This window comes from Macrosteles quadrilineatus, unplaced genomic scaffold (assembly GCF_028750875.1).
Source record: "Macrosteles quadrilineatus isolate MER2022 unplaced genomic scaffold, UCM_ALF_1.0 Scaffold_55__1_contigs__length_795759, whole genome shotgun sequence".
NCBI classification, from domain to species: Eukaryota; Metazoa; Arthropoda; class Insecta; order Hemiptera; family Cicadellidae; genus Macrosteles; species Macrosteles quadrilineatus.
The window spans coordinates 669,377-690,249 of NW_026542648.1; the positions used below are offsets into that span (position 1 = coordinate 669,377).

The following is a 20,873-nucleotide window of genomic DNA, read 5'->3' on the forward strand; positions in this document are numbered from 1 at the left end:
CTACGCTCTCCTTTACTCGTATTCAGGGACAAGAACATGATGAGAAGTATACGTACTTTGGTGTCCACGTCTCGACATGGCGATAATGATAAACTACTATACATGTGATTTTCCTATGAGTAAAAGATGGAAATATATTTTAACTGGCAATGAGTAAAAGTAAGTACCTTCAGAACTTGGCACTCGATGACAAATATTTTGAAACAACAAACCTCAGTTTAAATGTGTTTTCCAATTAAACGCATAATTAAATAACTGCCGGGAAGTATACTGACTTATTAATTAGTCAAATTAAATATGATGAATTATTTTGATTAGTTACAGTATCATTATAAAGGAAAGAAAAAATCGTTGTTGATAATATCCTTAATTGAACGACTGTAAATCCTCATTAACTTATTAATGCCTACTTGGTGCTGGTTAATTGGTCGATGGAATATTATTTTTTAGGTTTTCCTGGAGCCTGGAGGATTGACTGGTCTGTGTATTCAAGTTGACCAATGTGAGGTAGGTATTTAATTACTCAATGATTGAACGTATTAAGAGTCAGAAGGACCGCGGCCATCTTGGAATTTCTGCCCATAACGGCAATTTTAATGGTTTAAGCATATTACGGCATTATGTATTAAGATAAAAAGTTGCAAAATATCCCATTTAAAATTTATTGAAACCATGGATGTAATTTGCTATCTACTTTTTTATTTTAATTGTTATTATTTTTCCTAACTACATAAATATATTGACTTAAAACTGTGTTTTATTTTACCTTTAAAACAAAAGTTTTAAAAATCCCAAAAGTAATTCACACGGAAAATATATTTAAGAAGCACAAAGCATTTTCTGCTCGGTAATTAAGCTTACGGTGCATGGTTAAATGCTTCAACGTGATGTTGTTGCTGATCGGCGCGACTCTCGGACAAAATAATAATGTAGTTTGACAAAAAAATAATAAAAATTAGATACCGGTAACGAATCACATTCACGGTTACAATATCTTAAAATGAGATATTTTGCAACTTTATATCATAATAAACAATGCCGTAATATGCTTCAACTATTTTATATTGCCGTTATGTGCAGACAATCCAGCCAGTGGTCCTGCCGACTCTTAAAATTTTGTATTGAGTTAAGAGTTGTGTTTAAGTTTTTGTTTAACTGACGAGATTATCTGTGTGAGTCTAACTTCCGTAGAAGAGGTTTCTTTTCACGCCAATGGCATTTTTTGCTAGAAGTCACCGTGATCATAAACGCTTTTAAGAGGAAGCGGTCTAAACCCATGTTGAAGTTTTGTGAATTTGCTGGTAATTGGACCTGTCCCTCACGCGCCCAAGTCCGAGACGCTAACCACTAGGCTGGCAATAAACCAAAACTGGTTTTTTTGTGATTTTATAGTATGTTAAAAATCTATCCCCGTGACGTACATTGTACGTGGTCCGGGATCCACCCGAATCACTATACTACTCCCGCCGTCGCACCGCGCCGTCTCGCCTCCCGCGACCGCCCGCGACACACTCAATGTGTACAGCTTTTGTGACCGTGCTTTGCAACGGGAAGAGGACACGAAATAGAAAATTTTGTATCTTTACATCTGTTGTAAAACACTTACACATACCCCAACGCTTTTAGAAACAAAATTCAACCTAAATGACCTTTACAAAAACGCCTGTGGCTTATAGATCTGGCAAGTAGTTGAAACCATGGTGGAAGTAAATATATAATATAGTAAATATATATAATATATATATTATATAAATATATAATAATATGGCAGTTTTAGTGATACGTGACCGCCGGATATTAGTTGCAGCGCATGCTGAAAGCGGTCACGTATCACTAAAACTGCCATATCTCAGTTAATACTCGTCCGATCTTAAAGATTAAGGTGTCGATCGATTTGTAATAAAATTGCCTTTAAAGTTATTCTTGTAAAATTTTTGTAACATCAACGGTTTTCGAGTAATTTAAGAAACAAAATTTTAAACAGCCGCCATTTTGTTTTATGAATTTGAAAAATCATCAATTTTTTTTTAGCTTTGTCTAGTTGTCATAAATGTTTGTGCAAAGTTTGAACTTCGTATGTTTAATCAATTTTCAGAAAAAAATTAATAAGTGAAAAAAACAAAATGGCGGCTATCTGAGTAACTAAGGACTTCCGGACAATTTAAATATGATATTTAGATATGTTTCTTACCCAGGAACAATGCCCTAAAATATTGGTAGAGAGTTCCGGGACACCCTGTATAAATAAAATTAGGTTCAACAGGTACCTAACTAGGTTTGCTGCTACAGGTAGGTTATTATAGTGTGTTTTTTTAGTAAAATGTCAATGACTTAGTATCAAATAACTAATTTTCCAAGTTTGATCATAATAAAGCTATAAACAAGCAAACTACAACAGTTAACGTATTCATAAGAATATCATGGGAGTTTTGGAGTTTTAAATTTACGATTTACAGATTTGAATATACAAATTTTGGTTGTGTTTACTAAAAAGATGGCGATTATTTGTCACGATTCGAATATTAACCGAAGGGATTTTCAAAAGGAGTTGGAGCAAGTTATTTAAGTAATATTAATTCGTACCAAGGATCGGAAATATTAAATGCAGTGAGGTAATGAACCATATTTTGTAAAGTACCGTACGTAATATTCATATTAATATTTTATCCTAATTTTTTACCTATTTAATAATTAACATTTTAATACTTTGATGTCACCACCACACTAACTAACTAGACTTGACATCCCATTGTAAATTTGGAAGATTGTTTTTCGTGTCTAGTTCATGTTGGTGACTAATTAAGTCCTATAGTTTGAAAACTAAGTATAGTTAGTTTTATTTATCAAAAATCGGTGAAACCGATTGCAATCGACGGTTGCTTTCAAGGTTTACGACAATTATTCATCCCACTTAGTTGATATCAGAGTGATACTAGCTGGTAGTGCCATCAAAATATTAAAATGTTAATTATTAAATGGGTAAAAATGAGTATAAAATATTAATATGACTATTGCGTACTTTACAAAATATGGTTGATTACCTCACTGCATTCAATATTTCCGATACTTGGTCGAATTAATATTACTTAAATAACTTGCTCCATCTCCTTTTGAAAACCCCTTTGGTTAATATTCGAATCGTGACAAATAATCGTTATCTTTTTAGTTAACACAACCAAAATTTGTATATTCAAATTTGTAAATCGTAAATTTAAAACTGCCATGCTATTATTATGAATAAGTTAACTGTTGTAGTTTGCTCGTTTATAGCTTTATTATGATCAAACTTGGAAAATTAGTTATTTGATACTAAGTCATTGATATTTTAGTAAAAAAAACACTATAATAACCTACCTGTAGCAGCAAACCTAGTTACCTGTTGAACCTAATTTTATTTATATACATTTAATAAAACATCCAATCAAATGGAAAATTGCTGAGTCTGCAGGTTTGCTGTGGCGGAGTTGTTTTACTCAATTACTCATAAGATAAAGTTAAATATTAAGATTTTATAGTATCCACTATTTAACTAAATGGGATAAATTATCCTAAATCTTGAAAGTAGCCGTCAATTTCAATGTGTTTAACCTATTTTTGATAAGTAGTAAAACTAAATATACTTAATCACAAATAACTCAAAAACCGTTGGGTTTAGAGAAAGATGATAAATACAAAAAATGTGTATTTCTAGATGGACTACATTTTGTATATTTAGCTTTTTCCTGTATCTCTAATAATAAAGTCACTATAGCGAAAAATACAGAAATTTGCCGCCATTTTCCAATATGGCGGCCGTAGCACAGCTTCAATTTTAGGGGACTTAAAGTATGTTTAAAAGGAAGGTACACCCAACATCTGTACCAAATTCCCCGGTTGTGCTAATTTTTTTTTAGGTTTATGGAATTTTTCTCTTATTTTTACTGCACTAAATATAAAGCATTACAACATCATATGGAGACCTGAATAAATGTAGTAAAAGAAAATTCACACACTGATAAATGTAAAAAAAATATAAAATGTAAAAGTTACTTAGCCAAAACAAAGTATAGTATATAAAGGCCAATTTATATTTAAGTAATATAAACATAAATTTAAAGGCGGGTTTCAATAAAAAAATGTTCCAATATGCCAAAACTTTATCCTAAATTGTAATGACATAAGAAAAAAAAACTATCAATATCGAACCAAAAATATGACAAAACCTATTTATAATGTCATATTATTTATAAAAATGCATAAACGCAATTAAAGTTAAGTTTCTGGAGGATTTTATTGTTAATTTATTATTTATGGATAGATATATTTGGAACGCTGAGCTGCATGGTGTTACATTTGAGTAACGCACTTTGAAAAATCAAAATACATTCTAGTTTACTGATTTTATGACTCTAAATTCTAAACTATTACAACGGACGCTATTATAACAGTACATTACCTAACAGCATAGGAATCATATAATCAATAACAACATATCTTTCATTTGCATAAAAATAAAGACGGGATCTTGGGCACGAGTCTTTCACCAGGAACAGCTGTTTTCTAGGAGTTATTTTGTAAGAGTGTTAACAATAAACAAATGGATGGTGCTGCCACCTAGCAAAGGTCAATAGTACTAACATTTAAAGTTTCCAGATGCATAGCGCTAGTAGTATTGTTTACAAAAAATAAAATGTCTCGCGTTACAAAGATGTAACCAGTGTTGCCGTTTTGCGCGTAATTACGCTTTTTGCGCGGATTTTGGGGGGCTGCGCGGATTTTTGTGCGGATTAGGCTCGTGAGCGGATTTTGCGCGGATTTCACCCAATTGTAAAGTATTTTAAAATATATGGGAATTTCAACGGCAAATCGGGACACTTTGTACTAGTGACTCAAGAGGAGCACTTACTGTATATGAACTAAGGATTATATTATAGTGCATTCAAGAATGATCGATGATGTTTTTTTTGTGTACATTTATTGTTCTCTTCACTCCCTTTACTTCTACGTCTACGTCTCTAGGTTGTCGTTGTCACTTCTAGAGATTCAGTCGTTTTCTAGGGAATAGGGATATTTTACTACTCGTTCTAGTGATATTCCTCTAAACGTTGGTTTGTGGAAACACTGCTAAAGCCCCCCACACACTACCAGACCAGACCTCCAGACCAGACCGTCTGGCTGCAGCCAGACCGTCTTGGACGGCTCTACACACTCCCAGACCAGACGGTCTAACATTCGTAATTGAGAGACCGTGGTGAGAACTCCAACAAATGGATGAAGACTGTCACGATGGTCGGCCGTCTGACAGACAGCGCTACACACTCACAGACCAGACAAAAATAGTGGTGGGGGAACCTCAGACCGTCTGTGGTCTGAGGGTTCGACCATCAGACACGCAGACCGTCTGGTCCGAGAAAATCGGTCTGCAGACAGCCCCACACACGATAAGACAAGTGCCAGACGCCAGACCAGACGGTCTGGTCTGTAGGTCTGGTCTGGTAGTGTGTGGGGGGCTTAACTTTACCAAACAGGCAAACAAAACAAAGTACCAACCAAACCAACAGAAACAAAACAAACTATCCAACTTTATAATATTTGATGCTATTACAATTAATGTATTAGGTTAGTTTTGAAAAGAATTGACATACAATTAATGCACTTTCTTTCTCAAAGGTATCATCGTCCATCAGGCTAAGGCTAGTTTGAAAACAAAAAAGTAATAGGTCTATTTTTTATTTGTGGTTTAGGTTTTGTGTGCATTTTGTTTTCCAATTTCGTTTGTTTGTATGGTTCACAGATAAGAGAAAACCAACAACTCCTGTCTTAATTTATTGATACCTCTAACCCCATATTTTAGGAGATATAATATTGCATGTTATTGATTTCTAAAATTGTTAACTGCTATAGGTAAAGTTTGTTCAGAACAATAAGTATAGTTTAATTGAACATATAATTTTTAAATTTTCGTATTAATGCAATAGCATTTTATTTTTTCACTGAATATTTTTTTTGTATCTGTTATTGAAAGCAAATACATAGTACGGTAAGTGTAAACATCCTGTAACATATTTTGAGTGTAACATTTCGTTATAGGTGAAAAAATTAATGGAAAATTTGTTTTGTAGCACTATATTATTAGACTCAGGTTAATTTACAGAGTGCGCGGATTGTGCACGTATTTTTAACGTATTGTGCGCGGATTAGAGAGGAAAAAGCGGGATTTTTATGCTTGTGAGGACGGATTTCTTCCGGAGCTGTGTGGCAACACTGGATGTAACACCGTGCAGCAAAAAAGTCAAAAAGTCCGTTACATAAATGTAACACTGTGCTTGAAAGAGTTAAATTTGTATTCAGCCTTTTTATCAAAATTGTTGTAGTTGATGTGAGCCACCTACAAATTGTGCTGATCTTACTAAATTCTGTCACTGTCGCATACACAAACTTTTTTACAAAGACCAAGTCAACCCAACCTTAGGAAATGACGGTACTTTCCTGTTAAAGGGAACATTCATTATTATCGATGATTTATTTTCGATATATTGATATTTTTGTTTTCCATCCGATATATTGATACTGTAGTAACAAATTGAATCATATCAGCTGACAAGTACGATATAGGATAGAGTAAATAAACATTGTTCAGTATCAACAAACAATTAAAAAAATATTACATTGAAATGAAACTGTTCTAAACTAACCTAACCAACCAAACTTGCTGTAATATTTCCAAATTCCGTTTGATAGCCTATTCCCCATATGCATTTTCTATTATCAAATGGAATTTTGAAACGGTAACTTAGCCTATACCGCAAGTTTGGTTAGTTATATTCGGTTAGTTTAGAATAGTTTCATGATGGTGAGCTATAACAACTGTTATGACCCATCAACCTTGTCAGCATCCAAAAATAAGGTATAAAATAGAAATTCATACACTTGCGCATTCTGTGACTGGCTCACACAACAGCGTTCTTTTTAAAGAATACATAAAGCATACATAGATGGGATGTTTAAAAGACTACAAGATCGCGCCTACACTCATCTCCATTCATTATACTTGGCTTAAAATACGTACCCTTGTACAGTCGCCATTTCAGTTTAAGATTAAAGTACCGGCATAGACTAACCAACACAAGTAGACTTCTCATCCCATTGTAAATTTTGAAGCTCGTATTTCATGTCTAGTTCATGTACGCCACACTGGGCGCTAGTGTCGACGAAATTTTGTTTCTATTATTTTAGGGTTAATTTCTTGATTTGTGCTTTACTGTTTGGTTATATAACTAGGGGACAAGTTATTGTTTATGATTAGATCGTATTATTTGGTTAAACGAGGTTTTAAATGGCTGTAATAACGGGAAACAAATTGTAAACAAAACACGACATCTGCAGAAAACCGTACAGAACTAACAATAAAATTGGCTTCAGCTGTTCCATAAGGATGATAAATCTACTAAGGGAGTATGTTTTGTATGTTTTATCTATGGTACCGGTATATATTTTTGTAAAATTTAAGCCCAGTCGGTTCAGTGACTTCAGTCAGTAGTTTTTGCGCCTATTAGTAATACACGTGCAAACAGACATCATGGTGGAAGAAAACCATTAGATTTTTATATACTAGTGTAGAGTAGATGAACGTTGTAGCTGAATAGCAGAGAATAGAGTTGGCTGAAAAATTGCAGGAGGCGGGAACTTTAAAACTTCTGGTAAATAATCAAACAAACCCAAGTCAAACCATCATCAAACATAACCTCAATCTTCGAATACCAATACGTAAGTTTACTATTCACTATTCAGGCCTAGCAGTGATTTAACTTAGTATAAACAATACAAAAAATTGCTAAATAATTTATTGGCTTTTTAATAGTCAGCTACTATAAACTATGTTTTGAGTTTCTGATTGAGTGAAAACTACATAATCGTCATAGCCTTATCAAGAGTTTGATTTAGCCCTATCTTCATTCAGCCAAAACACAAGTCAAAAGAAGGTAACTTAAGGTTACTATATTAGACACTTATGGGTAAACTAGTTCCTAGCCCAACAATGGTGAACGTTTTATTTTCATAGCTTTACGAATACAATACTCCTAAATTTAAATTTGGACCTAGGTACCAATATGTAAGTGAATCGGAGATGGCAATTCGTTACAAGAGGCCTAGTTTACACAAATCCAGTCGAAGAAGGTGAATCATACATTTTCCAAGTTGATCCCGGAAACTCTGGTAACTTACTGGTGGAAGAAAATTAGGAGAGTTAATTTGATATGCTTGCAATATTACTACATACTAAACTTACAGTAGGCTGTAATTACCCTTAACACACAACACCCACCCTAATACACAAACTTAGGCTAATTCAAAATTGGAGGCCGAGCAAAAATAAATTTCAATTATCAAGAGTTTTGGATCACCATGAGGTTTGATTCATCGGGTTAACCATATTACTGTTCGATACAAAGAGTTCATTTTTTAAATATGTTACTTTACAGAATTATTCTTAAATACAGTAGGTATGCTATTATTTATCATTTATAAATAATACTAAAACAGTTTAACGGAATTACATAACGGTAGGGCCTACAACTAAACAGCTTATAAATATTTTAGTTATGTAGTTACAAACAAATTGTTATTTTTGTTTATTTTTTCCTATACCCTAAGTTAGATTCTTGTGTCATCAAATTACTAAAAGACAAACTACTGGTGCTAACATTATGTAGGTTAACATTATATAGTTTCCTGTTTTGACAGGAAGAAATCCCATCCTTCAAATTATAGAATATTTTGCTGACGAAACTTTGAATTACTGCGAGCTACTAATCCCTCTGATTGGACTTCAAGATACCAAGTGTAACAAAATGAATGGTAAACTTTGAAATATTAACAAACTCTATGGACTGAGCTTTTATTTTGAATTAGGTTTATAGAATGAGTTTTGATTTATCGAGTGTGAATTACCAAGTGAATAATGTAGTACCGGTACTATCGTTTCCACTGGGACTCGCCCTTCATTCCATTATTTGTCGGTGCATTTAGGCTGTGAAACTTAAAGTATCATTTCTAGCTTGCTCTTGACATATTTAAAGCAAACTCTTTGCTAGCATACTCAGGTGAGATTGACTTTGTTCTGTCTAGGGCAATGTAGTCCAAAGGGATTTTATAAAATATCTTTAATTAAGTTTGAACCACATTTAATGCTTTAGGTAAGCTAAAAAAATATGTTCTGCACTTTAACTACTTACCCTCAACAAAATGTTTTTGTATTAGCTGGACTAAATTTAACATGCTGACCAAACTCTCAAATTAATAAGATTTTGAGATCACTTTTCATAGTCTCTATCAAAGTATTTAATTCCCATCTTACCAACAAGTAATTATTTTTGTTGGATTCTAGGAAACTATGAATGCATCATCGAGAAACATTGAAATTAAAGCAAAAGTGAGAAATGTTGAGGATCTGATCGCCAAGGCAAAGCAGTTGAGTGCCAGTGAAGGCACTATCCTTAACCAACATGACATCTTCTTCCACACCACAAACCCTCTTAACCGTCTTAAACTCAGAGAAGAGGTAAGTCTGTTTTAAACCTAATTATGGCTGTTCGTCCAGTAGTGATGTGTCTAAGGCTATTTGCACACACACCGATTTTGGACGGTCGGTAATAAGTCGGTCGATATTTTATCGGTTCATGTTACTTGTACACATACCGGATTTTTAACAGGAAAACGATTAGTCTTTGTTGTTGTGTCGAGGACTGGACGAGATTATTGAATAGGTACATAATCCTAAAAGTGTTGTTGCTATGTGGTTTTTGTATCAACGTTTTAAGCTCCGTAGGATTAAACGTATATTCTAGATTTATCCAATTAATCAAAGCAGAGAAAAAAACGGGAACATTCCACACACTTTTTGAAGAACCAACTAAGGCTTGATAGCAGTAAAATTTTAAACTGTATCAGAATGTCAATAGCATCCTTATCTATAAAGTCACCCATTTAAAATGTTATAAACATGCACTACCAAAACAAATTCAAAATGTCAGAAGAGCAGTCACCTAAAATGGATAATGGTGTAGTGAGAACTGCCGATACGATCGGTAAAAAATCGCTGAGTGTGCAAGCTTTTATTTAGTTACATACACCACTGCGTCGCCGGCACATCCCCGCCATCGGCGGTATGCAGTGGCAGTGGCCGGCTGCTCATTGGCATTTTACCGGCGCCGATCAGCGGTCGGCAAGTGTGCAAGGTCCCGTTCCCGGCTGTGGTTCACCATTGGAATTTGGACGGTCGGTAAAAAATCGGTCATCCAAAATCGGTGTGAGTGCAACGATCCTTATTTGTGGCTTAAAAATAGGTTGGTCAGGCCTATTTACAAACTTGCAGTCTAATTTCAGTATTTTGTGACTTAAATGTGTTTAAATATGATTGCAATATTTATAAATTGGAAGCAGGTACTGGCATTGTCAAGTATGGGTAGGATGTTTTCCTTTAAACATTTTCCCTCCTAACAAGAATAAAAGTTAGATAGGTAGTCTTTACTTTGATCATCCATAGGCTTTTAATAAATGATCTCGGACAAAGAAACAGCTGATATTTTTAGTAACACAGTCACTTTACATAAGGAATTAATATCATTTCTGCCGTACTCGTAATCTAATTATATTTTACTTGAAATACACCTCAAGCCTGGTTTACATCCTTTCATTTTGTTTGCGCTCACCTTTTGATGTGGGCAGATAAATGTGTGAATGTGGACCACTGATTGGAACAAATCTGAGAACTGTGCACATGCGCAGTGGGTGTGCTATGACATATGAGGTATGAGCAAAAGCATCAAATGTCTGCAACAACCGCACACAAGTTGAAACGTGTGGATGCTCTTTTGAAATGTGCACAAATCTGTGTTCACATTGTCAGCTATTTTACTTGCAAAGAAGTCCGTCTGACGTTTCTTCAGTGCATGTAAGAGCTGTTGATTATATGGTGGATACTCGTCACACAGACTTTCTCACAGAATCAACTGAACTTAAGAGAAATTTTCTGTGTTTGTATCTGGTGAAGTCAAAAGAATATGGTGAGCGTGATCATAAAAATTTGGCCTATGACATAATATATAGGACCTAAAAGTACAAAGAGAAATCAAGTGGCTACAAGAGACACGGTAGGCTAAATACAGTACACTCCCTCTTATCTGGATACCTTTTAACCAGAAATCAGTTTAACTGGACAGGATTGGCTGGAAGTGTAAGGTACTGAAACAAATTTTCTCATGGGAAAGATTTAAGACCAGTGATCACATGACTAGTTTTACTATTTTTATGTAATAATCATGTTTGACTTATATAGTCACATTAGACGTTCCTATTTTAACAAGTTTTAGGAGACGTTGGTTTATCCGGAAAACCTGCTAACCAGACTGGCCTCGGTCCCAAGGAGTCCGGATAAGAGGATTTTTTTTGTTTAGGAAAATTAACTCAATCAGGACTGTTAAAACTCTTAAATTCAAGAAGTCGCGTAGGTGCCGGAGGACAATAAATACAAACTAGTGCACCTGTTGCTCGAATTCGAGCAATTGCAAAGTATTACAGGCGTATTTTCAAAACGAATAACAGTCATAATTTCCGATGACTTAAAAAGAGTCAACTCAAAGATAATGTAATCAATTACTCCACTCCAGTTATCGAAACTGAAAACGAATGTATCATGTATTTACTATGAACAGCTGTATTAGTAAGCAACTAATACAAATGATTCATCCACAAAATCTTTTCTTCATAAGAAATACATTGGGATTTTGATGACCTGTGGGGCAAAGTCCGAGGACTTATTAGGAATTGGTGAAAGGGTGCGTGTTGTAAAAACTGGTCCATTATTAACGGAGGAGTAGTGTTTCATAGAAATTGCCTTCACGTATTATATATAAGGATACTCCTCTTGGAGACATTGGACAAATGAATGACTTTTTTCCAATTTGGCTTATCAGATGTGAGGCTAGAAATTGTGCATGTGGACAGTCTCGGGATGCACACATCAGGTGTCATACGCATTTGAATTCAAACAAACGAGCGCATGTATACTGGCTTTAATTGCATCCCAATATTATAAAAGTATCTTTATATTATTATCTGTCATATGGCCGGTGTTGCTGATGCTTGTAGTGCTGCATGTAGCATAGACTTGTACCTTTAACTATTAATAGAACTAGACATTTCATCCCCATGTTAACACTGTGAAAGTCGTCACCAGTTTTTTTATAAAAATGGACTTAAGTGATAGAAATGGAGTTAATAGAAATGGAGTTAAGTGAGCCACCGACAGATTTCGCTGGTGTTAACTTCTGATTTCTGTTGAACGTGCGGAGTTTACTTATAAACTTAAAGTTTACTTACTTAAAGTTAAACTGATAGGAGGTCTCTTTAGGAGATCTTATTAGCTATAGCATCTTTAATGTTACGTCAACTATCTCTGTAAGAAAAAATAAGGTGAGAAATAGAATTGTAGGCAGGAGACACTTAAGACACAACAAACAATCTGTGACTGATTCACTGAACTACCTACGTTCTTTTAAAATAAAAAAATGGGCGACAGCTGGTCCATATAGTTGGGATGTCTACTTCAGTCAATACTTGTTCCCAGTAGGCCTATAAAAAAGGCGACATACTGACATAAGTAATATATGATAAGTAATATTTACAATAATTTTTTCAAACTGTGTTTTAGTATGCTAACTACGGTACTGGGAAATTTGTTACAGAACGGAACTGGAACATTAATATCCTATAGTCGCCCAGACGTGGAAGGGCCAAAGTTGAGCGAGTACGTCAAGTGCAACGTTAGTGATGTTCCAGGGCTAACTTCAGTGCTGGCAGATGCTCTTGGGAAAAAAGGATCAGTAAAAAAACAACGGTTTTTATACCTTGTTGGTCAAACACGAATTCACATAGACAGAGTTGAAGAATTGGGTGATTTTATGGAACTAGAGGTAGGTAAGATATAAGTAGTACATACTTGTCTGGGTAGCTGAGTGGTTATAGTGCTCGCCTCCAAATCTGAAGGTCGCTGGTTAAAATCCAAGCAAGATCGTTTCCAGACCCAGATACCATTCATTGGGCTATAAATTAATGATGCTCTCTAACAAATAGGTCGACGTTAGATAGTAAGAAGACTAGGGTTTGGACTGTTCCCTTTCAAAACGTAAAAAATGCCACTGGCGTAAAACATACAAAAATAAAGTTTTGTGCTTTTGGCTATGATATCTTCCTATAGTTGTCTTCAATTTATATTGTATCCTTGATTCATAGGAAAAAGATACAAACAGGTTGAATAAAACTTGACTAAAAGTTTTTTTTATAACTAGTGGTCATTGCAATATAACTTTCTAAAATAAAATCTCAAGTATAGCTGAGATACGTTGCATATGCATTAAAAGTTGGATTTTTTTCCAACAGTTACCAAATAAAGGTTTTGGTAGTCATATAACCTTCTTCAGGCCTACTGTTGTAGGTAGGCCTACCTAGAAGACAGTTGACACATAGACATGGCTAGAGATAGCATTGTTAGTCAGCTTGCAAGTTCATCTGTTGCTAATATAGATATGGTGTCTCTAGCCAGAGATAACTTTGTTAGTCTGCTAGCAAGTTCATGTTGTTGTACAGGTGATGTTGAAGGAAGGTCAGAGTGCAAAGGAGGGAGAGGCCATTGCTGCTAATCTGATGACACAACTTGGAGTCTCTGAGTGTGACTTGTTGTCTGGTGTTAATATACATATGGTGTCTCTAGCTAGAGATAACTTTGTTAGTCAGCTTGCAAGTTCATGTTGTTGTACAGGTGATGTTGAAGGAAGGTCAGAGTGCAAAGGAGGGAGAGGCCATTGCTGCTAATCTGATGACACAACTTGGAGTCTCTGAGTGTGACTTGTTGTCTGGTGTTAATATACATATGGTGTCTCTAGCTAGAGATAACTTTGTTAGTCAGCTTGCAAGTTCATGTTGTTGTACAGGTGATGTTGAAGGAAGGTCAGAGTGCAAAGGAGGGAGAGGCCATTGCTGCTAATCTGATGACACAACTTGGAGTCTCTGAGTGTGACTTGTTGTCTGGTGTTAATATACATATGGTGTCTCTAGCTAGAGATAACTTTGTTAGTCAGCTTGCAAGTTCATGTTGTTGTACAGGTGATGTTGAAGGAAGGTCAGAGTGCAAAGGAGGGAGAGGCCATTGCTGCTAATCTGATGACACAACTTGGAGTCTCTGAGTGTGACTTGTTGTCTGGTGTTAATATACATATGGTGTCTCTAGCTAGAGATAACTTTGTTAGTCAGCTTGCAAGTTCATGTTGTTGTACAGGTGATGTTAAAAGAAGGTCAGAGTGCAGAGGAGGGAGAGGCCATTGCTGCTAATCTGATGACACAACTTGGAGTCTCTGAGAGTGACTTGCTGTCTGGAGCTTACATGGATATTTTGCCTAAATCCTCATAGCAAAAGGTAAACACATATACTTATCCTATCTATCTATATATTAATAGGCAAGCATGTTTCTTTAAAACCTTTTTTCTCAGCTCGTGTGAATCGTAGGGAAAATCTACGCATACCGTTGGAAAGCTATTTTCCTGTAGGTGTGCAGAATCCCTTTATAAATTTAAATAGGCTCAAAGATAAGCACAAAAAATGAGTTTAAAAATTTGAAAAAATTAACATGGATCTTATGCGTTGCTATGCTGGTTACGAAATAACAACGAAATATAAACAGAAAATCAAAACAAATGGAGGAAACTCCAATCACATGTTTTATTTACAGTGTGGGGTGAAAATAGATAAGTGAGTACATTACATATTTTTGGTCGAGTTTCGACCACTGGACGACCTCTCGTAATTAATAATTTGGCAAACATGTATAATTGACTCTTTGAACACCTTCCTTCAGTGATATAATTATGCCTATTAAGATTATGTTTTTCCTCATCCCATGAACTGAAAATCCCATAAGAATTGTCAGTGGTGTGGACACACACAGGAAGGAAATGCAAAAGTTGTAAAATACATGATTTGTGGTGCAGATTTTTAAACTCCTCTTGAATTGCTCACCAAAGGTGCTCATCAAAGGAAACAGGGTTCAATCTCCCGGCCACGGAGACAACTCATTTTAGATCTTAAATGGTCCTCTCATTGTACAGACCTGTCTCCCGTTGAACTACACAGATAAAAAAAAAAAACCCAACCATAGAAGTTCTAAACTTGACCCTGATGCAGCTTAAGGCTTGCAGCTATTGTTTTAAAGATTCACTTACAAAAGAGAGCTGTGAGTGAAAGTGTGGTTATACTTTTCTACCCGAAGAACAAAAAAATGTGGTCTTTAGCAAAAAATCAACAAAATATTTTCACTTTTTGGAAGCACTTTTGGCCTTAATGCAAAGAGGCCGTCTTAAAAGTAACTTGATTTCCGTACAGTATATGTAACAAGTCTTCAGAAAATGTCAAGAAACACTTAAAGTGGTTCATTTAAAACAACTGTTTAAAGACCTGCACACACCGAGCGATACTTTATCGCTGAAACGACACTAGAATTTTATCTGCGATAAGTGGGTGATAATATTGCAGCGAAAAGAGATGCTTCCACACCAGAGAGGGAAAAGAAACGTGCGGGAAAGTTAGTACACCTCAAGGGAACGTAGAGTGCGAGGGTTTGATCACTCTATAGACGTAAAAGTGTTGTGTTATAGCATAAACAATAGAATTAAATTAGACCGACAGCAGTGCTGCGGTTAGCATATATTCTGGCGTCCACCGCTAGGAGTGCAGTGTAGTATCGGTGCACACTGCTGCAGCGTCAAGCTCTAGCGAGCGTTGCCATGACAAGTTGGTAGTTGGAGCCAGGGTTGCCAACATCTGGAGAATTTTCCGGAATCCGGGAAGTAAGAGTTTTTCCTTTATTTTCCCATGTTTGAACATTTTTTGGGGATTTAAAAAAAAGACTTTACTGATAAAATTACGGGATCTCAGTATTTTTTACCCATATTAAAAAGTGGGTCTGATACGTTGGTAGCATTGGTTTGCAAGGGTGGTAGTGCTGGTAGCAGACGGTGAGTCGACGACGGCAGCAAGTCGACAAACACTGAGCATGCTCTAGCGGCACATCGTGGAACCTTCCTTTGACAGTCAAATTTATTCTATTTGTTTATGGTTATAGTTTTGTGTTTGTATACCGTACTGTGGCCTACTGTGTGTTTTACCATGACATCGTCTGATGAAGAAGAAGCGTTGCTGTAAGTGTTGAGTGCACAAATAGCCTGTTTAAATCCAGCTGGACAATGGTTTGTTTAAAATAGTATAAATTTGTTTTTTGTTTATTCTAATAAGTTTCAATAGTTACCTAAGAGTTCACTCCTAGTTTTTGTACATTATAAACTTATGTTTTTTTTTTCATTCCAATTCAATTATATTTTCTGTCAGTTTCCATTTTATCCAAAAAGTAACAAACATAATTAAAGATAAACATACTTCTTCAGTGGTGACCCCGACGTAAAAATTTCTTACCAAAATTTAGCAAAATTACAATACAATGTCTACTACTCAAGAAGGTAACTCCCTAGAACAAATTACTGTCAAGATTCCACAATTTTGGCCAGCAGATCCTGAGCTGTGGTTTGAGCAGGTTGAGACCCAATTCTGCTTGGCTCGGATCACATCTGATTAGTGATGTAAAATTCCCGGGAATTAATTATCGAGGAAATATTCCCAGGGAATATTGCCGGCAATATTCCCAAAATTCATAAATTCCCGGGAATTTATTTTTAATTACTAAGGTAGGTTTAAAAACTGTTACCTAATAGTTAAAAGCCATACTTATAAGGTTAAATCAACCACAAAAACTGAAATATATTATAATACAAAGTTTTAATTGAAATAAATAACTGGGAATTTATAATTTTATAAGCTAAATTGCTCAAATCGGTCACTGTGGTAGTTATCTGTTCAAAAAATGTTGATTTGATACAAGTAGTATAACTTACCTGTCGCTCGAATTCGAGGAATTGCTAAGTATTACAGGCGTTATTTTAAAACAAATAACAGTCATAATTTCTGATGACTAGATTCGACTCAAAGATTATGGAAATACTCAAGATCTACATAACAGATCGATATAATAAACATTTCTTGTAAATATCTTATAATTTTTCTGCTGATCTTGTTTTTTAGTTTTTTCTACAACTAGCCTTACTCATAGCCACATTAGGTTGTCCATAATAACGGTTATAAATTCTTCACAAAAGGATTATTTCTATAGTTCTTATCCTTGGTGGTGTTTTATGACTTTCCTATGTTTCCATAGTTTGCAATTTGGCTCTTTCAATTATTACTAAGAAATGCAGAACAGTGTTAATTCAGTTTTCTTTTAGCGAATTTCCCTATAGGGAAGTAGCTATTACCGTAGGTGGCACGGTGAAACCTGGAGCCGGGACCGATATACTTTTTCATTTTGATGTCCCTAGAGGCCAAAAACACTATTCGTTCAATTTTATATATATATATATATATATATATAGGCCTATATATATATGTCCGTAAATGGCATATATCCATGGCGTATATATGGCAGACATATATATATATATATATACACACAGACATATATATAGGTCCGTGAACGCGATAACTTTGAGTAATTTTTTCCCGATTTAAATGAAATTTGGTTTGAAGATGTATGGCGGGATAAACTTGAATGAGTTCGCGAACCAACATGATCGGACCACGGGAACAGGGTTTTACGGGGGTAAAATGGTTTTTCTCATTTTTGACCCTCAAAACACAACATTTCCCAATTTACCTCTAGACCATTTTAAAGAGCTTAAAAAAAAAAAATTATTTAGTATACCAAAGTATTTTTGCACGGTTATTGGTTACGGAGAAAATTTAAAAAATTGTAAATTTTAAATCCATGTTATTCTTATGGAGAATATTGTAAAATGTTGTAACTTGATTTTATAATATACTACCTACTAATCTTTTACTAAAACCCACACTTTATTAGCCTCCCTGTAGCAGCAAACCTAGGTACTCGTTAAACCTAATGTTATTTAAATTACTAGTAAATATCCAGGAAATAAAAATATTATTTGAAATTTTTTTTTTTTATTTAACATATTAAACCAAGACTACATATTAAAAACAAAAAGGTTTGATAGGAAATACTTAAATGGCATATTTTCTTTCCGTATTATTTTTTTTTTAGTTTCCTAGTCACTGTCACTTTCTATGTCCATTAATTTCCTTCGTCCATCTCGTCATCTACATCTCCAAATCCACAAAAATTGTCTTCATTGTTACTTGACAAGTCAATCTCATCTTCTTCCCCTTCTTCGATCTCAAGGAAGTCTTCATTTCCTTCCTGTCCTCCTATTTCCTCTGGGTTGCCTTCTGCTTGCTTACTCTCTCTTGGAGGTTGAGCATTCATGAGTTTTTAGATGTAAGAAAGAAATGTCAGTTTTGCTACTCGCTCAGATGAAAGTCTGTTTCTTTTCTTTGGATACAATAATCCATTCAGTTTCGTAAATTCCAACTTGTTTTTACAAGAAATTCATGCATGGAATGACAACTCTTAAATTTAAATGTATGAATTTACTAAATGTAACATAGTTTTAAGGTTCTTTAACCGTAAATTAGTGTTAAAACGTTCAGAATTATAAAATTTATGATAAATTCCCAATTTTTGGGAATATTCCCAGTTCTGGGCCAAAGAAATATTCCCGGCAATATTCCCATTTTATAAGTTCCCTCCCACTGGGAATATTCCCTCCCCACATCACTACATCTGATGGAACAAAATTGTTTATGTTTGTGGAAACCTGGTGCTAAATACGCTGCTGAAGTGAGAGACATCCTCACAAGACCACCAACCGAGGGAAAATACGAAAAACTAAAAGCAGAATTGATACAACGCCTAAGCTCTTCACAGGAACAGAAGACCAGACGTCTCCTAGAACATGAAGAGATGGGAGATCGAAAGCCCTCACAGTTCCTCAGACATCTTCACGCTTTGGCTGGTACCATTGTGCTTGACACTGTGCTGAAGAAACCTCTGTGGTTGAGTCGGCTCCCCTCATCCACTCAAGCCATTTTAGCAACACAAAAGTCATCTGAGCTTGATGCACTTGCCGAGTTGGCTGACACCGTGCTTGAAATTAGCCCGCGTCATCAAGTTATAGAAGCAGCTGTCCCTTCTAACACTTCCAACTCTATGGAAGCAATGATGGTTTGACTGACGATCCTGATTACATCTAAAAAGATCACACTCCAAGAGGACGATGGATGTGCATCAAATAAGACAGGAAGCAAAAAATCTAGCACATAACACGTAACACTGTGGTGAGTGCACAAATAGTCTGTTTTTGTTTTTGTAAGGCACTTGATACACTGTGTTATTAGCCATGGTAGAAGACGAATGAGCAAGTAAAATGTGGGTACAAATGGGGTATGCAATTTGGTGAGTGCCACACGCTAAGAAAAGATGACCCAGTTGCCCCAATTTAGAAAACATAAAAAACTATTCTACATATATTTTTGAATAAATCAGGAATGTTTTTACGAGTTGCTGAGTTCGTTTGCTGACTGTTGACGTTGCTCCTAGCACAGGACAGACAAAACTGAGTAGTTCATGGTTTGGCCGCATGGTATTGCCGCGATAAAGCGCTGCGAACAGTGCATGCATCATTACAGCGATAATATCGCTACAGCATCGCATTAGTCTTAAGCTCGGGTCACACTAGCCTGCTTGTCAGCCGCTGATGATCAGCGTCCGTGGGACCTCGTAACGAGTTCTTAAGCGATTATTGAGGTTGTGTAAGAAAGATCACCTTTAGTTTTGCAACAACTCACTGTAAACTGCTTCTTTGGCATTCCTAAATACTTCTTTGAAGAAACGTCCCACAAGCACGCATAGTTCGGAATAAATTCAAAAAAATCAATAACCTGCTTCAGCAACCACATAAAGGTCAGTCAGTTCTGTGCTATAAAATATTACTTTTACTCACTTAGTTTAAAGCTCAGTTCTAGTCGCCATGTCGTCCTTGGGTCCTCATAAACCTGTACTCAATCATTATTGAATGTGTGTGAAAGAGAAAGAACTTTATTTTAAGATGCTTAATGGCAATAAGAGGCCTCGCTTAGTGGACCAGGCCTTGGATATAAAAAAGGAACATTTAGGAGCTTCTTCAAGCTGGTTGCAAAAATCAAAAGGAGAAAACTCAGAAACACACAGGAATTTTTTATGAATGTCCACATAAATTCCAAGAATTGCTAGAATTAGTTGAACCTCTCATTGAAAAAATGAGACACGCTTTTGTTTAAAACCAAGTTGAAAATTACCTTTGGTAGCCTAGCCGCTGGCACGCTTCTAGAGGTGGTAAGGGCTGCTAATTTTTTGGTCACATTAACACGTTCACTGCAAGGGGCGGGAATTCCTCACCCCGCTGTACCGGCGCCGCTGGCGCGGGGCGGGAAATGTCATCCTTAAGCAATGCAAACAACCTTGTTGCAATGTGAGCTCAGCCATTGCCGGGGAACGTTGTAATCGTTACCAGCCTGTAGCTTAGAATGTGAGCTTTATTCTGATGTAGATTGGTACTAAAATTGCCTGTAAAATCCCGTCTGGCAATGCTTTTGTCCCGTTTTCGGAGACTTTCTCCATTCGAGCCATATTACAAAGACTCTGGTTATTGATCCAGGCAGTGCTGCTACCTTTGGGTGTTTCAGTGAACTACGTCCACTATCGGGGTAACGCAGAACAATCACCACTGCTCTTTTGTGATTCGTCTTACTGAGATATTTCAATACCAATAGCGATCGCAGATTCAGTTAGCGCGTCAGGGCTCCGCCCGGGCCTCGCCGCCATTGGCGAGCACTTGTTTAA

The 20,873-nt window shown here is 35.8% G+C and overlaps 1 protein-coding gene across 1 annotated transcript in view; it reads left to right on the forward strand.

The window, feature by feature from the left end:
• The first annotated feature begins 9,370 nt into the window (after positions 1-9,370).
• Positions 9,371-20,873, forward strand: part of LOC128981898 (protein C-ets-2-like) — a 68,903-nt gene continuing 57,400 nt past the window's right edge. The window contains exons 1-3 of the mRNA XM_054400887.1: positions 9,371-9,541; positions 12,726-12,953; positions 14,315-14,452. The gene's annotated coding sequence lies outside the window, so the exon portion shown is untranslated. The remainder of the gene's footprint in view (positions 9,542-12,725; positions 12,954-14,314; positions 14,453-20,873) is intronic.